Below are 23,305 nucleotides of genomic sequence, written 5' to 3'. Positions count from 1 at the left end.
AGCGTACTTCACAAAGTGTGAAATATCTGTCTCCTGTAATCTGTGTGTGTGTGTGTGCGCGTGCATGCGTGCACGTGCCTGTCAGTGTCTGGGTGAATGAGTGTGCTGATGGGACACATCTGTGCACATCTGGAGCTGGCTAAACTAAAAAAAAAATGATTTTGTTCCCACACATACTCCGTCACATGCCCCTGAGCCCCTGCTGCCCTGGCGTGTCTGTCCCAGCGTGGAGGTGATGGAGATTGATGTCACTAACAAGCGGTCTATCTGGGTATCCCCCTGCACGTCTCCACCATCCCCATTAACTGAGGCTCAGGCACAGAAGCACAGCAGCATCGGAGTCAAAGCTCTGCATGCACTACATGCACTGCAGTGAAATTCTTTGGAGTGATATTGGCTATGTATTCCACTCCTAGAAGAAGCTCTAGACCTTTTGCTTACTTTCTTGTGCATGGACTAATGATCCAAGGACACACAGCTGGCCAAGAAATAGCTGAGCAGCCAAATGTCCAAATACCATTGCTCCCCTAAAATTGGGGGACTATATATAAAAAGTTGGATATTTCCTATACTGATAACCCAGTGTGGATGTGAATATTGCTCAAATTAAAGCTGACAGTCTGCACTTTAATCTCATATTCAGTGTTTCATTTTAAATCTGATGTGCTGGAGTACAGAGCCAAAACAACAGAAATTGCTTTAGTTTTCTTGAGTCTTACAGGCCTACACACTCAATCCTGCTCTTCTGATTCAATTTCTGTGGATGCATATTCTGGCCTGACTGTAATCTTCCTTTTGGCGGACAAATAACATCAAACAGTTTTGTGATTTCCTCAATCACCAGATTCACTGCAAAAGACATAAAGTTATTTATTATGGATATGACTTCCTCTCTGAGCCCATTATTATTTAACAAATAATTAGGTCTGTTATCTTCAATCAGGAACAAAAACACAAAGGAAAATTCTACTACTAATAACATGAAAAGTACTTGCTCAGATATTACATTGGGGAGACATTACATAGGAGACTAAATCAACATTTGAAAGGCACATTTTAACATCCATATAAAGGAAGTGACTTGCTCATTCCCAACCTTTTATGTGAACAGAATTTGAATTCAATATTAAAAGCCAGTTACCATATTAGAGCATGTGTTGATGAGGGTGAGACTGGTGGGCTGTATGCTTGCAGTATTAACAATATTAGAAAATATCTTGTGACTGACTGATCTTAAACTTTTAACCATAAACTTTTCATCTAGGCCAGAAATCCATAATATTGGCTTTCTCATGTTGTCTGTGGTTTCAGTTTTTAATTTAATTCCAATTTCTTCTTTATTTAACCACATGAGTGTGTGTATGTTCACATTTGCCATGTGCCACTGTAATTTTGCCACTGGCAAGATTTGAAACATTTTAGCAATTGCCATGGTACTGGACTACCACATGACCTACTCTGCTTTTGACCAGTCTGTTAAGGGTGGATAATTTTCCTCTCCTGACAGAAATGAAACTACGAATATAAACTAGCAAGACAGCATTGCTAGCCAATAACTAGAATGTTACATTGCATACAGTAGCTGGTCTTTGTACTGTATGCAATGTAACATTCTAGTTATCTACTATTATTAATATAGCAGGCAGTTTGAGAGAGTTAGCCAGTCACCTATCAACATTTTTGATGCATTCAAAAAATATTTGCTTTCAAGCTCCTCAATATTGTCTCCAATTTCTAATCATTATATATTTAGCAAAAGCAAAAATGGTCTACCTAAGTTTTTTTATGTTGACAGTTAATATACATCTACCAAGAAATAAAATGAAGCTAGGTAGCTAATGGCATTTTCAGGGTGTCTGACTATATGCAGTATTGGTAGCTAGGCAGCCACCTTGTGAGTATTTGTGTAGCTTAGGGAAATTGTGTTGCAATGTAGTACATAATCTACCTGGTTAGTAATGATCCTTGTGATATGTACATGATTAATTTATTTACAATAAACGGAATGATTTTAAAGCACTAAATATAAATATAAAGATGGTACAGTAGTGGTTTTTGCTCATTATTTTTCAAAACTGTTCTAGTGGTCCAAGGTGCATCCTATGCAGTGCTAATCTTGCAAAATCACCTTTGCTATGAATCATAGCTACTTTAGTGCTGCATATCATTGTGTAGGATTGTTAAAGTATACTATACTAAAGGCATTGTCACACAGCTACATACATTCTATAAAGAGTAGAGCATCTCACACGCAGATGCAATTTGTTTTGTAGTTTCACACATTAAACATTTCCCAGCTGTTTCTCAGTCTCATCCAGCATGTTTTTGATGATCGAGACTGGGAGCAAATTTGTCTCAAATCTGGATGAAATCTATTGTTGTGCCGAAGCACTACAACATGGCCAAACATGCACTGCATCTTCAGGACAGGCAGAAATCCAGTAGCATACACAAACGGTGACTATTACAGGAGAAGCTGAAGTAGAGCCGTTTTCAAGCAAGGGACGGAGGTTTTTGTAAGTGCCCTTGAAAAAAGAAAAGGAAGTTACTAAAGAAAGCGTGTAGTACAGGTGGGGAAATAGTGTGAAATATTGCTGAAGCTCTTTGTGAGTACTAGCAATGAGCGACTTTGTTAATTCAAAGCATTAAAATAGAGACCGGAATAAAAGACTCACACCAAGCTTTAAATAATAGCCAAGGGAACAGCATGCACCAGGTCTTCATTACCTTGTCATGCCTCAGGCATTTTTCATTCCAAGATGAGGGTGTGAACGCTTGCTTTGGATGAAAGCATGGCTCTTTTAAACTATGTAATTTTTTAAATAATAAAAATGGTTTCCTCTATTTAACCGTTATACACCTAAATCCTTCATTCTTGTATAATATACTACGATATTATTTCAAAAGTACAGGATAGCAGGAGTACAGGGGCTCATGCTATAATATATATAGCTTGTGACTATAGAAAATATCAGTTTGGATATTGATGGAACATCTGGAGACTGCAATCAACCATATTGTGTGTATGATATTGAGCACTCAACCAGAAACGATTGAATTCAAATTACCCATTGGTTCAAGTGGGCTTGCATGTAGATCGATCCCTTACATTTACAAATTAACATCATTTGCAACAGCTTCATTAAAAAACAAACTTTCTAAATGATTTTTTTTATACCATCACAGAAATGTGCAGTTGATTGAGAATGCTATCCAATGGTGTGAAAACAACTCAAGTTATTATTGTGCAGTATATTAGTACACATCAGGAGCAGGACATTAAAGGGACCAAAGATAATGATCTTTTCAAGCAAAAAGACAAAAAAGATTTTGTATAATTTTCCTTTCATGTTGTTTTTAGAGAAGGCACGGAGTTCCTCCTCCTTTAGTTGAGACGTATTGGAAGAAACTGTACTTAATGTGCTCTTTCAGCATAATTTCACAAAAAAGGAATCTTAAGCATCTGCTCCTGTCCAATGATGAAAGTTAAACCATTTTGTGACTGGCTGTGGCACCTTTAATTTCAGTTACACCTTTGATAAATTTCTCTGTTAAATACAAGATGTAATTATAACTTTAGTACTATTTAGTTCCAGAATCTATGCCTATAGGTGTTGTATGTCAGTTGGCTCATGATTTTCGTATTAACAATGCTGAGACATCATGTTGCTTTGAGCTGTATGTTATGCGAGATAATTTTATATGGGTCATTTTCTGCCTAAACGACATCTGCACAATGGTTACATGTGTTTCGTAACAGTTGTTTGAGTAAATTACATGTGTAAAATGCCTAATGATGTTATAGCTAATAAATTAAGTCTGTAGACTATACGTTCTTGATACTTCCTGGATTTAATCAAAATGTATCCTGAACCTTTACTTATTATTAAATGCGAGTGCTAGTTTTTAACTAACGTCACAGTTTTGAAATTTCAGCAGTAATCACCAAAAATGAGAACAGCCCTACAACATCTTATTGGGTCAGTCAGCATAATTACTTTCTGCCATCTAATGCTTTCGATGTACTTACAGTACACCTTCCCTTGCTGGGCTCTGGGTTTGCATTGCTGAGGAGAAGAAATTTTACAAACTTTACCTCTTGAAGCACGGACCCGATTTTGACAGCAATTAGCCTATCCCCACCCTTAATCGCCACATCATTTATTGCAGATGGAGATTTACATTGTCTTTTCTCTATGAATGTTTCCCTTCTCTGCATGACTTTATGGGGGGGGGGGGGGGGGGGGGGGGGGGGGGAATGAGTTATATCATAAATTTGAGCTTGTTCCACAAGAAGATCAATCACTGATCCCTGTGCAGTTCAAACTGTCACCTTCTTCTTAGCTTTAATCCAGGAGGGACTTTTACTTTGGGCATGAATATTTTATGGGCGAGCAGTATAACAATATTGATAGGCTGTCAGAAATGTACATGCTTGTATTAGAATTCTAGCTGTAGGTCTGCTCCTTGGCTTGTTAAGATATCAGGTTGGCCTTTTTATGAAAAATATGAGCCTGTATGCATGTGACAGCCTATATTTTAAATACTAAAGAAAACCTCATTGGTTTTCTACATTTTTGAAAAATTACATTCCCATTACCGATTACTTAATGTAATGAGAATGTAACCTATCTCATCCTCATTCATGCTCATACACATTCACTCTCACGTCTCAAGTACTTTAAACACATGCATAAAATCAAAACAAAGAAGCGCATGCACATGCAAGCACAGACATACAAACATGTATAATTTTAGATGTACGCACACAGGCGCACGCGCACACGTACACGAACATTTAACGACATGTACACACACACAATGCAGCTTGCACTGAAGGCAATATTGAGTTTTTTTTTTTTTTAACAGAGTAGTGCCATCACGGACACTAAATAGCTGTGGTGGCTGACATGTCTCTGAGCGAAATGTGTCAAAATAACAAACTGTCTTTACAAAAGCAAGAAGACCCCAAGGCCTATTGCGAGTTGTGCCTTTGACTTTTAGTGCAACACACAGAGGGCCGGCTTTTTAGAGGTTTACAAAATAAGAGCAGCTGCAACCGGCACAGTGGGGAAAAGCACTTGTCACTGAAGCTGTTTTACCGCTGGTGAATTATGCAAAACCCTTACCAATCCTGTTGGAGATGACAAGCTAGCCGGCTATTTAACAAATACCACTGTCAGGATTAAAAGAGGGGGAGTACCCATGAACACAGCTGAAGTTAATAGAGGAAAAAAGTCAACCAAGTAGCCTGTAATGGCGCATATTTGCATATTCTGTCTTTTGCTAGCTCACAAATTCTGGCCACCAAACTTGCCATATCAGTGGTTGCTGGGAATGAATCATGCTTACACATACACACACACACGCATGCACACACACGCTCACACACACAAACACAAACATACGCACACGCACACACACACACAACACACACTAATTCATGGGCAACACTATGCAATGAAAATTAAAATATATGGTAATAAAAGGTGATAGACAGATTGTGGCTGTGCAGTAGCTGCATGCTGCTCTTATCAGGGAGAATCTCTTCTGAATCTCTGATAGCGTTGACTGTGTGATGTTGGTGCTGACAGCTGCCCTTCGCCTCTCACTTCTGCAGGGATTAGGCCTGAGCTAACCAGTCCATCTTTCGGCCTCTCTCAATGGCTAGTCCCAACTCTACCCTCTCCCCTCGGCCTTACTGATTGGCCTGAATTCTGCACTCTGTCATTTGCCACACCTGTCTTTAAATCTTTTAAGCTTGACCTCCCTCTTATTGGATGAACTAAAGCCCACCCTACACTTTGCCCCTCCCACCCTTGGTTCTGCCCCTGTGTTTGTAAGAAGTTTGTTGTTAGTTTTATAATAAATCGCAAACTATATTCTACCTCAGGAACCTGACTATAACAATAATGGTGGCAAGCCACAGTTGGGGCCTCTTAGGCTTATTTTATTTCTAAACTTTGTGCAGTTGTGGCCACCAGCAAAAAAGCCAAATCTTTACAAAGAGAATAAGCCTTCTTATGGCTGCCTTAGTGTTTAAAAGTGTATGTATTACCAACATTTCTTTTTATTTTAGAATTAAATAAAATATTTAACAGATTAACAAATTTTTTCTTTTAATATGAGAATGTGAGTGGCAGGGGTGGAACTAGGGGGCAGGAAATAATAAGACCTAAGATCATTGTAAAATGTTTACCTGTAAGCCATACCTGTTTCTTTTAATTTTGAATTTGCAATTTGCATGCTTAAACTAAGGGTTTAGAAAGAGTTTCATATAACAAAAGAAATCACATGGGTACTTCCCATCTGTGTCCATCTATGCCTGGATGGCGATACGGATAGTTCTCAAGCATAGTGAACTGATGAATGAATGAATGAATGAATGAATGAACGAACAAACAAATGGCCACTCAGCTGTGCTTTAAACCGTGGAAATGTTCTTGACACAAGTTAAGTCAAGGTGGTCAGTAATACATTCAGTAAAGAGATCAAGGTGGTCAGTAATGCATTCTGTTCATGTAAGAACTAAAATAAAATAATAAAAAAACACCCTGGTTGTGTTTCATTGTTGTCCTCGGGCATTCTGCTGAGGTTTAAATTCTTTTGCTCTTTTGCAATGCATCGTGGGCTACCCTCCCTTCCTGTTTCCATGGAGACACAGGAGCCATAGCCTCTATCTCTAGCATCCCCCCCCCCCCACTCCATAATGCTCCAAACACTGTCACTTCTTTGGACTCACCAGATCACTGCGTCTGTCTGTGGGCGTGAGGGGGTGTGTTTACTAGCGTGTGCGGGAAAGACAGTGAGAGGAATAGACCGAGAGTGTAAACACGGGCAGAGCCGAGGAACGGTTCAACGATGTTGCCCGTTTGCCTTTAACGGTTCTGTACTTAACGTTTGTTTTTCTCCCGGGCACTCCCACTCACTAACATCTGTCCCCCTTTTTCAGCCAAGACTGCAAGATCTTAGCATCTGTCAGATTTGTCAACATTCTGAATAATTAACTGACACATATTTTTTTAGCTACTTTGAAAAGAAAAAAAGAGCTTCCAGCAGACAATAATGTGCTAATAATTCTGCATTGGATAGATGACACAAGCGTACTGAAGAGGTTTTTTGGCCGTATTTCTCACTGGTTTCATTGGGTAGGAGGGAAAAAGCATCTGAATCATTTAGTGAGTCACAGTTTAGTTTCTGCTTCAGCACAATGTGGTAAAAATGCATTAAGGCTTTAAACTTTTGTTACAAATGTGTATGATTGTTTCATTTGGTTTTGACAAGTGTAAATGAAGCAATTATTATTTGTATCTGCAATGACAATAGCACAATAGGTGCTCACTTTGGCCAACCAGCCCATTTTAGCTGATGCCACCTGTGCTGGCTTCCAAACTTTTACTTTTTCCTCTTCTTCTTCTTAATAATAATAATAATAATAATAATAATAATAATAATAATAATAATAATTTCATTTGTACAGTGAAAGGGGGGTAACTCACATCAACAAGCATTGCATTGTTGTTAACCTCTTTAGGTAATGACTGCGGTTATACAGATGGAAAACAGTTTGTTAGGGGCTGTTTTTCTTAACAAGAGGGATGTATGTTTCTGTAACTTTGCACACAGAGCCTAGCCTGAATGAGAACAGGGATATGTGAATGGGATAATGTGAAAAATATGAGCTGTTTCTGCTGCGGGATCCTTAAGGGATGATGTCCATTCATTTAAGGTTCACTGGGCACCCAGAAAATTCCACAGCAATTCCACAGCAATGCAGTACACCTTTGATGCACCCGTATAATGATCAGACTGTGGTCAGTTAGTCTAAAGCCATTCATCTGTCCAGAAATTGTGTATGCTTTCAGTCCAGTAGCTGGTTTGCCCTTGAGCAGTGAACACATGAATCCTGAATTGCCCCACAGTATCAAACAGGAGAATTTTAAACCAGGTAAATTGACCTTGCTGTAAGCATTTGTTATGCCATCGGACCATGTAGTGGAATCATTTCTCTTCTGCCGGTTAGCCAATGAGGCCGTCGGTCCGCCCCTGTGCATCACAGCCGAACATCGGCGGCTATCATGGGAAAACACAGATGCTCCGCCTTCTGCCGTGTTCTGTACAAGAATTCAATATCCTCCAGGTGATTGGTGTAATGAAGGGCAGCCTGAGAGGCCTAGCTGTTGCTGTTGCCCAGCCACTGGAACATCTCTGAGTTCTACAGGCTAACCAGATGGTCAGCTCCTGTGTTCCTCCCATCCTTTCTAATCATCCTAACACTGGATGATCTAGTTGGTGACAGGAGCGTCAGTCCCATATTACATTACAGAACATCTACGGGTTTGCAACTTGCCCATGCTCCTTCATGAATATTCATTGGAATAATCAAGCTGAAACGTTTTGGCTTGAGTGACAGGGAGATTTTATGTTAAGAATATGGAGCTGAGTATCTGATGAGTCAATCGAGTTTGGTTATAACCCAACTCAGCTGGAAGCACAGCTGGGATCTCTAATTCGGTAGGGGGCCATGTCAGAAGAAAGTGAATTAAAGGGAAAATATCAGAGTGCAGGACTGAGCTAAAGAAGAAGATGGTCAGTAAAGAAGGTCAGGAACTCCAGACACAGGAAAGAGAAGAGATGCATTTGTTTAAACTGAGCTCACTATCACTGGAATGACCACTGTTCACGTTCATTTACTGTATTCATTAAATTCTTAAGAGAAAGCGAATTAATGAATAATATATGTATTGAAATACTTTCAAATGAACTACAATTGTTTAGAGGAAAAACAGCTTAAATAAGGGCATATTCTGTGCTGGATTTTTTGTCTCCTATAATATCTGAGTATAATAATAGTATATGAAATTTGTCTGTTTACACTACGTGACTGTTGAGTAATACATTGACAGAATTAGCTCCAGTCCAAGTTAATGGAGGCATAAGATTGCTTGTACTGTGAACTCTGTATAAACCCCCTGTTATGCCTCACCATTTACTGAAAGGAACAGTAAAATAATGACTCGGTGTTTCCCTCCAATGAAATACTTTGATGTCTAAGCCCTCCTTAACCTTTCTAACCAGTGAGAATTCCAAGGCCTTCCAGGTGATGTGTGTCAGTCTATGGGACCCAGTGTGGACCCAGACAGCAAAGGAAAAGATCTGCAATCTCAAACTTCACACAGTTATGTACAAGACTACATTATAATAAATGCACCTTCAGCTCACTGTGGTACCTGAAATTCTCAAGTACCTGATAATGGTTTTTACCTCACTGTCTTAACTCAAGCAATCTGCAGACTGAACATTTGCCTTTCAATTCCCCCATACCCTCAATCGCAAAGAAAGTTGTACTCTATGAATCGTGTGTCAATTTTAAATGGTGATACTTATCCCTTTGGTATGTACCAGCAGACCGGTGTGTCCATTCTTAGCTTTGACAAATCCAGGCAATTTTTATACTAGAACATTCTGAATGATGATGTGACACTCCCTGCTCATGTTAACGGCTAGTGACTAATACAATTGGTACAAAAATTGATTTTGGGTTCTTTTTCCCCCACTGTGAAAGAGCAATTGACAAATTCTAGCAGTAGCGCATGGCAGTGATGAATTGAGGCATGTCCAATTCAATTTCAGTAATTTTGTGACTGGAGACTGTAGCTGTACAAGAGGTTGGTTTAAGAGGAATAGATTACCTGAGGGTATGGTGGTTTGGCTTTATTTTGGCCAATCAGATATATGAATCAATAGTCATAGTTTCATCATGTCTGTTTTGTCATGTCTGATATACTTGTCCAGAAGATACCACATTCACATTTATATACTTCTTCAGGCAAATTATGTTGTCAAGATAGCCTGTTATTTAGAGGTGGTTAAGATGTGATGTTAGTTGTTTAATTTGTGTATTTTCATCAGAGCAGGTATTAAGCCGAATGCTTTGATTTATTATTAGTAATTTCTTTCTATTTTATTACAAATTGTAGTGCTTAAGCTTGTTTATAGACTGTCCTACTTTTTGAATTTACCAAACTATTTAAGTGTCACAGTACATATTCTCCAGTTCAATTATGTTTCGCATTTGTGATGCTCTGCAAGCAGCTCGGCATAGCTGTCAACCGAACCCATAAAAACCCAAAGTAGCTTTTGCAATTATGCCTTATCAATATCGAGCTGTAATGCAGACGAGCATTAAAGTGAAACAAATCACTTTCCATGATAAGAAATCAAAATGCTATCAGAATTAGACAAAAAGCTATGCCTCAGCACTAAAGAATAAAATCAGGAAAAATACTGTGTTTGTGTGGCAGAGCACTCTGTCCCAATACACTGTGCAGGGGAATTTGTGCATTGCTATTTCTCTTTTTCTATTAGTTTTTGTTAAGTTTTAATACCACTGGTGTAAGCATCATTTGTCCTTATTAGAATCGGGGGTCTGTTTTCATGAATATTTGCATTCGCAAAAACTTCAGAGATGTAGGGGTATCACATATACAAATATGTAAAATAACGCATTCCTTGCATGCACACAACATGCTTGCCTTTTGCATATCCATGTGTGTTTGCATCTGTAGGTATGACTCCAGACATGCTGAGCTAAGCCGAAGAATGTTCTATTATTGAGTCTTTTGCTAGCCAACAGAGAATTGAGGTTAAGCTCAATTTTGTTTTACCATGCCAGACATGTTTGGGATTTCACTAGTGGGGTCACATGACATCTGGAATGGAGTATACCAAAGCCTGTGTACCTATTCATGCTGTATGCATGGAGGGAGATGGACTGAATGTACAGGATAGAAATAAAATCCATTTCGGTCTATCAAACATGACAAGGGAAATTCAAGCCAAGGTGGGGCTTGTGAAAAATACGTAGTTGCACAGTATATTGTTCATCATGTTAAATAATGAAAAAGAGTATTTGTATTGGTTTTTGTAAAAACCACCTGCCATGATTGGATAATCACCTTTAGGGGTGGGGACCACAGAACATATAAGAGACCTGTTTTTGCTCTATTGGTAGGAGGCCCTGCCAAAGAGTATGGTGTTATGCTTCTCTCAACAGCAGTGAAACAAAAAGAATAACTGGAAAAATGTAATCTTCCTTCATGTACATCTGGAGTATGTACTTTTCTTTATTATTGTTCTTATTTATTTATTTTCTTGCTTTTTATTTTATTTTTCTCCTTAGTGAATCCAAAGTGTACTTTATTTATGTATATGTGTATGCAAAGCAAAGCCCTGTTTTCCTGCCCAATCCCAACTGTGGACTTTTTTTCCCCCATTGACTGGAACTGACAGTGTGGCATAATTCCTATATATTATTTGATATAAAGAATCTGTTTGAAAAGGGTGAGTTGTGGTGAAATAAAAAAAGTCATATATGCAAAGAAAGAAAAATATATGGTTACTCTGCATTATGAACACAAATACATTTCTGCTGGATAACGGATCACTGAAAAGGAGATGTATGTTTAGAAAGCAGATTTTGAAAACAGCGAAAACCCAATTGCCATTGGGTTGCCATTGAGAGTAGCCTATTTATAGATAAGTTAACTGCAATTCAAGTATCAATTCCGATGAAAGAATCTGACTTCTTTAAATTGATGTAAGTTACCATAGAAACATTTCAGTTTAACTATGCGTTAATATCTTCGAGGTTAGGTTCTCTCTTTCTTCTCTCAAAATCCATCAAACAGTCATGTTTGATTGCTTGTCTATCCAATGTACTAAAACTTTACAGGTTTGCATTATTTAAGCCACTACAGACAGCACAAGGTTCATGTGTTTGAGCTAAGAGCTGGTCTGGGTGAGTTCAAATGCAAATTAATTGTTTAACACCAAATTACACAACAGTATGTGACCAAAAGTATCTGGACACCCCTTGGTTTGAGGCTGTTTTTCATGGTTTGGGCTAGGCCTCTTAGTTCCAGAGAAGGCAAATCTTAATGCAATGACATTCTAGGCGATTCTGTTCTTCCAACTACATGCTGACAGCAAGGCACACAGTGAGGTCCATGGTTTTGAAATGGTTTTGTCAAGGTCAGTGTGAAAGAACTTGACTGGCCTGCACAGAGCCCTGACCTCAACCCCATCTAGCACCTTTGGGATCAGTTGGAAAGCCAGCTGTGAGCCAGGCCTAATTGCCGGGCCTCACAATCAGTGCCCGACCTCACAAATGCTCTTCTGGCTGAATGGAAACAAATCCCTGCAGCAATGCTCCAACATCTAGTGTAAAGCCATCCCAGAAGAGTGGAGGTTGTTATAGCAGCAAGGAGTAGAATAATTCTATATTAATGCCATTATTTTGGATGAGATGTTGGCTGTCAGGTGTCCACATACTTTTGGACATGTAGTGCACCACACCAAATTTTACATGCTTTCTATTACACAGCCCAACCTGTATTGACGTGAAAATATGCAAACAAATACGCCGTTTGTCCAATACAGAAAACAAAATGCCCTTTGTGTACGCATAAGTCTCAGACAACAGTGAACATAAATAGCATTAATCAATGGTATGATATCATGAATGTGCTGTTAATGATATTCTTATTGCTTTCACTATGTAGTTATGAGAAACACAACATTGCAACACTGGTGTCATGCCTAATGAAGACATGTAATGCATAATCATAATTAAAATGAGAAAGAGAATTAGACTGGAGGGGTGTGCAATGTTCTTTTGCTTTGTTTGAGCAAATAAATTGCTAAGAAAGCAGAATCAATGAAATATTTCAGTGTGAACAGTAAACTGCAAAGATAATGAACTGAAGAGTTACTGAAATAACTCTGCTTGCCAGCACTGGTCATTTTAGTCAGCTTATGGGATACAGTAATGAATAACACTTTATCTTCTTATTCGAGATCTTCATTGCACCACAGTACGTGGCTGATAGCTTTGGCAGCTAGTTCCACCTTTTTCTATACTTTAGCCTCAGTGACTGGTACAGACATCTGGAAATAGGCACAGAAAAATGTAGAGCACAACTCTGATTTATGGAAATTAATCTTTGACAGAATATGTAAAAAAAAAAAAAGAAGTCATTTGCCCTTAGAATAAATCACTGTTATTCTCCAGCTTTACCTGTGCCAACAAAGTAGGATGTTGCCTTCGACCCTTGACCAAAAGTTACCAGGTCCAATTAACTTCTTATCCTCCAGGACACAAAAAGAGGGAAGTCAGAGTCTGAGAATAATTTAGTAAATATAATTCATAATGCTACAGTCCTACCCATAAATACAAGTCCTATCAAAAAACCCTATATACATTGCTATATAAGTATATAATGTCTAATAAGACGATCTATCAATAAGTAGATTGATAGATTGAGGTACACAGTACTTACATTTACTTATGTAACTTTAATGTAAGTGAGAAGAACTTGGCCACATTATATATAATATGTGAGTTCACAACGGTAATTCCAGTGTAAACATCTTTCATTCGTATTAAGTGCATAACATGTAATGAATGCTTGGATAACACTAGCACTAATAACTGAATTATACTTCCTGATAAATGTGTTTTTGTCTTACAGAACAGCATGGGCACATTTGTAAATGTGATGTTCAGGCGGAGTCTGTGGTTTCCAAATTGAGAAACCCCACACAAGGTGGCAATCATTACTGTTGCTCATCTTAAACAGCATATACTCCCATGTTGACAATGCATTTTGTTGAGCTTTCTTAATTTTGCCACCTTAATGCTTAATAAACACACCATCTGCAGCGCTTTCTTTGCAATGTGTAATAGAGCTATGGATAATGTTCAAGCTTTTACAGCTTAACTGTATTTTAAAGCACTGCCAGTGATTGAAAATTGATGCACTGAAATAGAATAAGCATTTGTTTAAGCATGGTAGGTTGCGATTGTTTTTCTCATCACACAAAATGTAGGTCCCGATTGGTCTGGATTCGTTTTTAGGGGCTGATAAAAGAACGAAGCCTTTGGGTACTGAGGCAAAAGTGCCACACCCATGTTAAACGTCTTTACCTCGGTTATCTTATGCTTATCAGCATCTCAGTAATGATTTACCTCTGCCTTCCCCTTATCCGTATCTCAGTATTTATCTTCTGGCTTTTGAAAATCATTAAAACAACAATGGGGCAAACTAAAAGAGCAAGACCGGGCTAATCATTAAACTTAATTAACTCCTGACGGTTAACCTAATACGGCAGATCAATTTGAAGAAAAGAAATTCATGGCATTCTGTTGAGGGCGACAATATTCAGTGACAGGTTTATTATTCACACTATTTTTGCCATATCTTAATTAATCAAAAGCTGCAATTTAGGTGTGGTGATGAATGCACTCCTACCCAGTCGTGGTCAGTGAAAAACTTTGAGACATTTTAATACTTGGGCAACACTTTAGAATACCATGTGGTTATTACTGCTTAATAAAGCACTAATGATGGCCTTATACTTCTGGGAAAAGTACACTGTTGGTTTTGTAACCGACATGAAAAAGTATTTGTAAATGTGATATTTAAGAGGATGCTAGGGTTTCCACATTGGGAAATCCATTCAACATTATAAGCAGTACTATGTTCAATATACTTTCAGTATAATAGATTGGAAAATAGTATGTGGTTGGACAGATTATACAGATACCATATAATGGATTGGATCATAAGATTGTCATAGCAGAGCAGTTTTCTTACCAATGCACTGCACTGCTTTACCTCGAGCATCACTGAACAAATCCTCTCAATGCCAGGATATTCTTGTTTTCATTCACAAAATCTTCTGGCCTGGTAGTCTATTTCTCAGCAGTTGTGACAGGGAGCAGTCCCCTGGCAGAGAGCAGGCTTTCTATATGTGCTTAAGGGCCAATTTAGGGCCTCAGAGATGAGCCCTCTGACTAGAGAAGTTAGCGGGGGCGCTGTGCCGGAAATCACTGCGCGTAAGTCATGCTGGCAAGCTTACACTGTCCCTTGAATAATGTAGTGGTATGGGAAATACTTTCAAGGTCAAACCGCCAATGCCTTTCTGTCCCTTCAATTCTCATTATGCGTTCTCCACTTTCGCTTTCATAAATCTCGCTAAAGTCTGCCGTTGATCGTCTCATATGGGTTTAGGTCCTCTCCCACACACACACACACGCACACGCACACACACACTTCACCTGGGATCAGTCTGCCGTGGGTCTTCCGTGGCAGCTGCCAGCTGCATGCTGGGAAATAAAAGGGAGAGCTATTAAGCCAGGCGGGTAGGGAAAGGAACCCACTGAGCAGCACGTCTGTATCAGTGAGGCTGTCTGCCTAATGTGAACCATGCTCCGGTATGGTGCGCGAGTTCACAGTTATCAGAGCATTAAACGACAATGCATTACCATCGCTAGAGCCCGGAGCTCACATGGATTTTCTCATCTCAAGGTCTTGTGGCTTAGGACCCCCACCTACAGTGCGGAATATCCAACAGCAACACTCACTGCAAGCATTAATGCGATGTACTGGGTATTTAACCCTCTAGTATGGTACATGGAAATATGATGTCATTATATCATACACACACACACACACACACACACACACATATATGTGTGTGTGTGTGTCTATAGTTGCGATAAAAGGTTTGTGAACCCTTTTAAATGACCAGACCTGAAATATGGTCTCATCTTTATCTAAGTCATACAATAGATGAACACAATGTAATATAATTGTCTAGAATGCTGTATGCTGTAGCATTAAGATTTGCCTTCACTGGAACTAAGGGGCCTTGGTCAAACCAAGGAAGGTTCTCCATGGGTGAATTCCTTGCCTTTTTTTAGTTTTTTATTTTAGGATTTGGCTTTAGATGTCAGGTTCTCATCTTAAAAGTAAAGTAACGCCAGTACAGTGTCATCCTCAATCCCCTTGTCTAATTGGTTGGAAGAACAGGCATTGACCCTTCTCACTAGAGAATTAGCAATAGCACAACTACAAATCCAATTTTACAAGTTTGCAAATCTTTTTCTCAAGGTACACTGAAAGATTAGGTAATTTGGTGCAGAAGTCAAGAGGTTGATTTGAGAGGCTGTAATTACTGAGTTGTCTTTGCTATAGTTGATTTGAGAGGTTGTAATTACTGAGTTGTCTGTGCTCTAGTTGTACATGTTTGAAAGTGTTCTTACGTGTTTCCTCACATTAATTTACACATTCATTTGTGAATCCATTCTGCAGATTTGTGAGACCATTTTCAGATTTGTGAATCCATTCTACAGATTTGTGAAACCATTCACAGATATGTGAATCCATTCTACAGATTTGGGAAATCATTTCCAGATTTGTAAATCCATTCTACTGATTTGTGAAGCCTTTTACAGATGAGTAAATCTATTCTACATATTTGTGACTTTTGCTACATAACATAACATAACATAATGATGTGAACAGACCATTCAGCCCAACAATGCTTACCATTTTCCCTACTAAATTGTACCTAGTGCTCCGATTAGTACCACAGACTAGACTGTAGACTGTACTGTCTGTCTTTCATTATATGGGCTCATGGACACTGATGTTAGAAAGTGCAAGAGATTCTTGCAGATCCATAGCTGTTACCTTTGGGTTCTTTGCACCTCCTTGCTGATTTTACGACATTCTCTTGCTGTGATCCTAGCTGGACTCCCACTCCTTAGGCGAGTAGGAGTGGTGCTGAATTTTCTCCATTTGTACAGTCTGTCTGACTGTAGACTGAAGGAGGCCCAAGTCTTTGAAAATGCTATTATTATTCTACTTGTTCCAAACATATCTGTTTTTAAAGTCAGATAGACCTAACTTCTCTATAATAAATATTTATCGTGTGTGTGTGTGTGTGTGTGTGTGTGTGTGTGTGTTTTCCTAGACTATGTTATTCATACTTTTAAAATTAGCCAACGCAGATTTTACGTAGGGCTTGTTACACATTTGCTACGGTAGCCAATAAACATTTCTTGAATAGGGTAGAATTACACCATTTAAATTGCACACCATTTGAGCCTTTGGAAAACAGTTCTCTATATCTGGACTGAACTTGATTATTCATTGCTGGCTAGCTAGCTATGATGGCTGGATAGCTAATTAGTTAAACAAATATTTTTAACAATAAGCGGTCCAGCAGTTTACGGAAATACCAATGATGTTAATTAAGGTCAAGGGTCAGCTAATCCTCACCTAGTGTCTATGTCGGCTAAATGTAATAATGATTCTAGGTCTGTTCGCAGGCACACTCATTTCTCAGTTTCTGTAATGTTAGTTACAATGTTGTCTCCTAACCAACAGCTATAGCTGATTAATTTCTTTTGAAGCAACTCTGAGCATTTGTTACTATTAAATAAATCATGTTTTTCCTGACATTTAGTTGGGTGAAATGCAAATTCAGTCTCAGGCACCAAGGCTAAATACTGTAGGTCGGGGGGAAACTCATACTGTTACCATCAAACTTGATCATACTGTAACCCAGGAAAAACAAGCCTGTTAGCAAAAACTAAATAGTATATAGTTGTTCCAGTTTACCGATGACCCCATGGCACCCCCTCATGAAGGTCGGCCTCTGTCCTGGGAACTCTTGCTTTACAGTAGTTAAACCACAGGTCAATGTTAGACTAACATGGGACAATAACTGAAAAGGGCAACATGCTTGGGATACTTTCAGATGATTGCTGTCAGTAAGGTGAAAGGTCAATAGGCTCAGGTTCCTTCCCAGAATGCACCTAATGTTGAAAGTTACTTGCTCTCCACTCTACTCTTTTATTCACCCCAGCCATACTGCAATTTAAAAAGTTCCAAAAGTAGTGTTTTCCAGGAACATTCATACCTTAAAAATAGCACTGGGGATTTAAATTCTGTTTATGTTTGTGAGATGTGTGTCTAATATCTTGTTTCGCCAGCCTGCATATCAGTCAGAAATTGAGGCTGGGACTGGATTTAATCAGCCCGTTGACTCACTGGCTAATCAGACATGAGAAATCTCATTGCGGTTACGTTTCCTGTTTATTCTGCGGCGCGGCTGTCGGCGCTACCCAAATGTCAATGCTGCCTTTTCCGCCTCCGTGACATACCGCGGGCTTTGTTCGAGACATCCGATTTGCTCGCAAATTAGTTCAGCTCTGTTTGTTCAACTAGTTATTTTTGAACATCGTCGGCACGCGCACGTTTTGCGTTAATTTCACATCACGACAGACACAAATTTTCTTCGCCGGTGGTTTGCATCATTCGGGTTGACAAATGGCTCTGGATTCCATGAAGTCCGCTGTCATCAGTTTGGCTGGCTTTCCGGCTGTTGTCTTAATGGATCTCTCCAGCCCGCCTCGGCTCTTGTAAATCATTGGACGGCGCGCTTCCAGGATTTGACGTGCAAGGTGCCCGGGTCCCCTGCCAATAACGAACTTTCTGAGATGTGATCCCGCGAGCCGCTGCCGTGATGCACGTCTCCACCTCTCATCACACACCGGCTAACCCCTTCTGCTCTGCCTGCACCAGCTGCGTGTGAAGTGCACTCCTCTGAGTCGATGACTGAGAAGCCCAGCTGGGAGACTCAAGTGCGTGCTTGTCACTGCTCTGCAGAAATAATAACAGAAGAAGTTGTAGCAATGGGGTGAGCTTAAAAATACAACCGGACATTCTAATGTGTAAGCAATGAAATGGAACAAGAAATCATGGTTAAAACTGTACTTACCGGTTTCCAGTTCACCGCAGTGACAAATCTGACCTTGATGGTGCTGTGCTTACATGAAAGGGAGAGAAAAATCTTCTTGTGAAAGTATGAATATGTAAATGTATTTGTATAATATTCGTAATTGCTCAAGAGGAGCTGACAGACTCTGATGCAAGATGACTCATAGATTTTATAGGCATATATATATATATATATATATATATATATATATATATATATATATATATACATATACATATATTTTAACAGAGTAACAGAGTACATTATTTAGTGTTGATTGCATCCCCTCTGTGCTCTTGCTACTCCTGCTCTCACGGTCAGGTCGACACACAACAGCCCGTTTACCTGTTTGGCACTGAAAGGCAGTCGATCACGTTTTTGTGTCCTGTGAATGTGACCGGAGACATTCAGCCATTTTATCCTGTCTCAGCCTCGGCCTTCCTCAGTTCACCTCTGACAAACCGGAGGGAAAAGAACATGCTGCATTCTCAAGTGTGGACTCCCGTGCCTACAGTTCTAAACTGTAATTGCCTCATTTAGGTTTAAATAACGCCTTCAGGTTAAAAATAGAGGTGCATAAATCAAAATGATTCTGCAAATAACACCATTTTTCACCTGACAAAGTGTGCCAAAACATCTTCAGTTAAAAAAGCTTATATAAATGTAGTAACTGAATTTTTATCTAGAAACTTCAATTTAACCTACAAGGGTGATATAATAGTAATAGTAATAATAATAATAATAATAATAATAATAATAATAATAATAATAATGTATTAACCGATTATAATAATCCTAGCAATAATAAGGCTTTATTATGCATAATGCATTCATCTTCCTTGCCACTACACTGCTCTGATGCCTGAGTGCACATTATGCTGCGAGCTATCAGAGTCAAACATGTCACCCTAATTTGATGGATCGAGGATGGTTTCCCCATACTGCATCACGGCTGTTTACACACGGTTTGGCAGGAGCTCCTTACAAGTGTTAACAAGCTCTTATTACTCAAAACATTTTGGTTACAAGGTCATCACTGTAGCCTCTTTTTTCTGCGTCTCACCATATGGGTGCCTGGTTAAATTGAGACCAAACGCTAATGCAGCTAATGCCCGTTCTTGTCACAAGTGAAATTAGCGCACTAAACTTAGCAGGTAATTAAAGTCAATAGCAGTGAAGGATATTAAAAATGATGGAACAGTGCAAATTCTTTCAGCCTCTCCTGTTGGGTGAGACATCACATTAGTAAAAGCTGGCTGTAATCTCAGACCTGTATAAACCAATGGACAACCCGGCCCTGAGCGATGCTTGGCTCCCATTGGGCAGAACTGGGAGGGTGTGGCTGGAGTTCATGGATCACTGCACACGGGCAGCGAAGGATTGTATGTGACACTCCAGTGCAGAAGGAACAACATTAAAGAAGCACACGCACACACGCACGCACACACACACATACCACAGTTCTCTGGAGGGCTTGCAACCAGCAGAACTTGCTGTGTGGGTTGTGTTGGTGATTGTCTAATTGCTGATTTTCCTTCTCATCCTCCTCTTCAGTATACTGTTTGACCTTCAATGCTAAATGAAATAGAACCTATAGTGTCGCTTAACTGGGGCGTATTACCCAACATTTGCAAAATGATATGAAGGAATTCATCAAAGATATTTTCTTATTTACATGAGGTAGACCTCACAGACCCTTCAACCCCTCTGCTCGCACGTTTTCACGACAGCCGCATTAGCGAATCACCCGCGTAGCGCGGATGGCTGTTGTGCCTGTTCCGCAGGCCTGCTCCCCGGTGTGCGCTCTCTCTCCTCTGGACGGCTACATTTTTAACAGCTGTTCCGAGTCGTTCCGCCGCATTTCTTGTCTACCCAACAGTTTGTTAAGCTTCTTTTCTCTCTGCCTCTGCAATTGACTGAAGTGCTCCCCCTAATCTGCGCTTTACAGCCCAAACAGGGCCGTTCTGCAGACGGTTGCTAAGTTACAAAGGGAAGGAGCCATCTCCCCGGATTCGCTCGCTCACGTTCCGCAGCCTGTTATTAACCGTCACAGAAATCCCGGGCGCGCTCGCTGTCGCCATGCGAACAAAAGTGATCTCGACTCGGACGGACGGGGTTTATTCAATCGCGCCGTGCGAGCGTCGGCATTTAGACGGCCTTGTTTTCCGTAGGCGTGCAAAACCGTCGGGTGTAAATGCAGCGCTAACATGGGAAGAGCATGTTTTGCCATCACCTTGCTACACGTGTGTAATTATGGAATTACTCATTGCGAAATGTTCAGTATTAATTCAACACTCTGAAAGCACATTTTACTCAGGTAATCCCTTTTTGAGTTATTTAACCTTCAGTAGAGTTAGATTTGAACCAAACCATGTGCTGGACTGCATTCAATCAACATTTATACAATTACATATGAAATAACAATTGTAATGAAATTCAAGAGCTGTTTTTTTACATATTTCAGCAAATTCCAAAATGTCTTTAAAAATGTGATTTTGATGATAGAGGTAGCACTTCTGCATACTGATTGCAGGCCCCTGTATAGCCTATACCCCCTGACAGTTGTTTCAATTAATAGACACAGTACTACCGGCCTCTTTGAGGGGACATTGGCATTGGAATGTCACAAAGTTCTGTATGATCAAGCCTTTTCCACAATGAACTGCAAGGCGCCCCCGTTCCTCACAAACGCACAGACCCGCCACTCTCTGGAAATGCTTGCGTTCCGACAGCTTGTCCGCCAGCCAACGAGAAGAGAGAAGCAGGTGTTGATGGCGGCAGTTAGTTAGCGTTTGGAGGACAGGAATGATCACAGCGGTGGCAGCGATGCAAATGGGCCTGACGCTCAGTCCAAAACACGAACGCGCTGATTGGCCGACAGTTCATCAGGTGAACGGAATGGCCGCTGTCCAGGCTCGTGAGCATTGATTGGACTGCTCACTGGGGTGAGGGATGTGGGGGCGGGTCTTTGTTTTACAATCAGAATAATCATAGATAATTTTATTCATGCAGTATTGGAGTGCAATGACACAGGAGGCTGTAGCAGTTCTAATTAAGAACGAGCGACTAATGAGCTAAGTGTGCCAGCCGGACACATAGTCATCCTGGTGTCTATTCCAAGCTAACTAATTGATAACTGCCACCGCCAGTAAAAACAAGTTATTAACAAGCAGTAATAAAGAGGGAAATGAATAATTACTGTGCTGAATACATGAATATAATGAAAGAATTACAGATATTGAACACAGACGAAACACGGAAACCTTACATGCGTGTAATTAGACGAGGGGGAAAAGTGTATGTGTGTGTGTGTGTGTGTGTGTTTGTGTGTACAGGTCCGGTCCTACTTACAATATCTAGATCTGCAACAAGTTCAGCAACATGTCAGCATTCTTTTAAATGAGACACAAGTAATAAAAAAATGCAAATGTATGTCACCACCTGAGTGTCTTTTTTATCACCGAATGACTAAATGGCACACTCTGTTCTGCCTCATACATGCATACAATTATATGATTATAATTACAACTACGACATGCACACAACTCTGAGGCAATTTGCAGGCTAAAATTATCTTGGTTATTCATAGCCACTGCTTAATGTAGAAGATTGTAACAAATAACTTTTCACTAAGATATTGCATGGTTCATAAAATGACGTCAAAGTGTTATGCATAATGATGATAGCAATTTCAAATAGAAAAGCTAATGGCAGCCATGTTTTTTAACATACTGTGTAACACCACTGTAAAATGTGGAAACTGACAAAATTCCTCCTGGTATTGCTGATTAGTTGATTGGCTTATAGCTGTCTGTGTATTTAAGGCCACCATTGTATGTGGAATATGTCTTTGGGCCTACCTTAGAAGGTGAAGTTCAGTGTGCGCTGTGTTAGGCCTGTCAACCTGAACATTGAGCTTGAAGCGTATAGTGTGCTGGGGAAAAGAACAAGCACGAAACCGCCCAGACCCACGGCGCAACTTGGCAAACTATATTTTTTGGTTGATTTTACGCGCTCATATTTGGCAGTTGGTTCTCTCAGAATTCTGACTGATAGGCAGGTCAGTGTTTTCACTGGAGACTTGATACATCCCGCCTTATAACTTCAAAGTCCCAGGTCATTTGTGAATGGTTTAAATGGATTTTGAAAATGGACACTTCATGCTACAATTATGATAACGGCAATGACTGTGCTGTGAAGTTTAGGTAGCAAACAACAAGGCTGAATCCTTTTGACGTAGTTTACATAGAAACTATACACTCAGATCGCCTAGTTTCACTCACTGTGGCCAAGCGGAATCGATAACGTTTCAGAAAATATATAACTTTAAAAGACGTAATTCAATCTTCTACTGGGAGTTTTGCCGTTTATTGAGGGTGTGACAGAAAATTTCGGTGCCGCTGACTATCGAATGTTTTTCACATTTACCGTTCAATTGAGGAAGTACCATTCACAGTACATTTTTATGGGTAAGTGCTGTCAGATTGTGCTAGGTACTTTACATTAACCTTGTACGGCGATCAATAAAGGCTAACAGCACAGTACCACTTACTTCTTGTCACTTCTACCACCATTGTAATGAACTAAAAAAAGGCTACAAACGACCTTTTCTATGAGAAATGTGTTGTCGAGCTCAGGCGCATACACTGCTGGCGACATTCTAAAGCTCCGT

At 39.8% G+C, this 23,305-nt stretch overlaps 1 protein-coding gene across 3 annotated transcripts in view; it reads left to right on the top strand.

The window, feature by feature from the left end:
- Nucleotides 1-23,305, top strand: part of dlgap2a (discs, large (Drosophila) homolog-associated protein 2a) — a 223,705-nt gene that overhangs the window by 69,263 nt on the left and 131,137 nt on the right. The gene's annotated exons all lie outside the window — the stretch shown is intronic.

Source organism: Anguilla anguilla, chromosome 1 (assembly GCF_013347855.1).
Source record: "Anguilla anguilla isolate fAngAng1 chromosome 1, fAngAng1.pri, whole genome shotgun sequence".
Classification (NCBI taxonomy): domain Eukaryota; kingdom Metazoa; phylum Chordata; class Actinopteri; order Anguilliformes; family Anguillidae; genus Anguilla; species Anguilla anguilla.
This window is presented reverse-complemented; position numbering and strand designations above follow the sequence as displayed.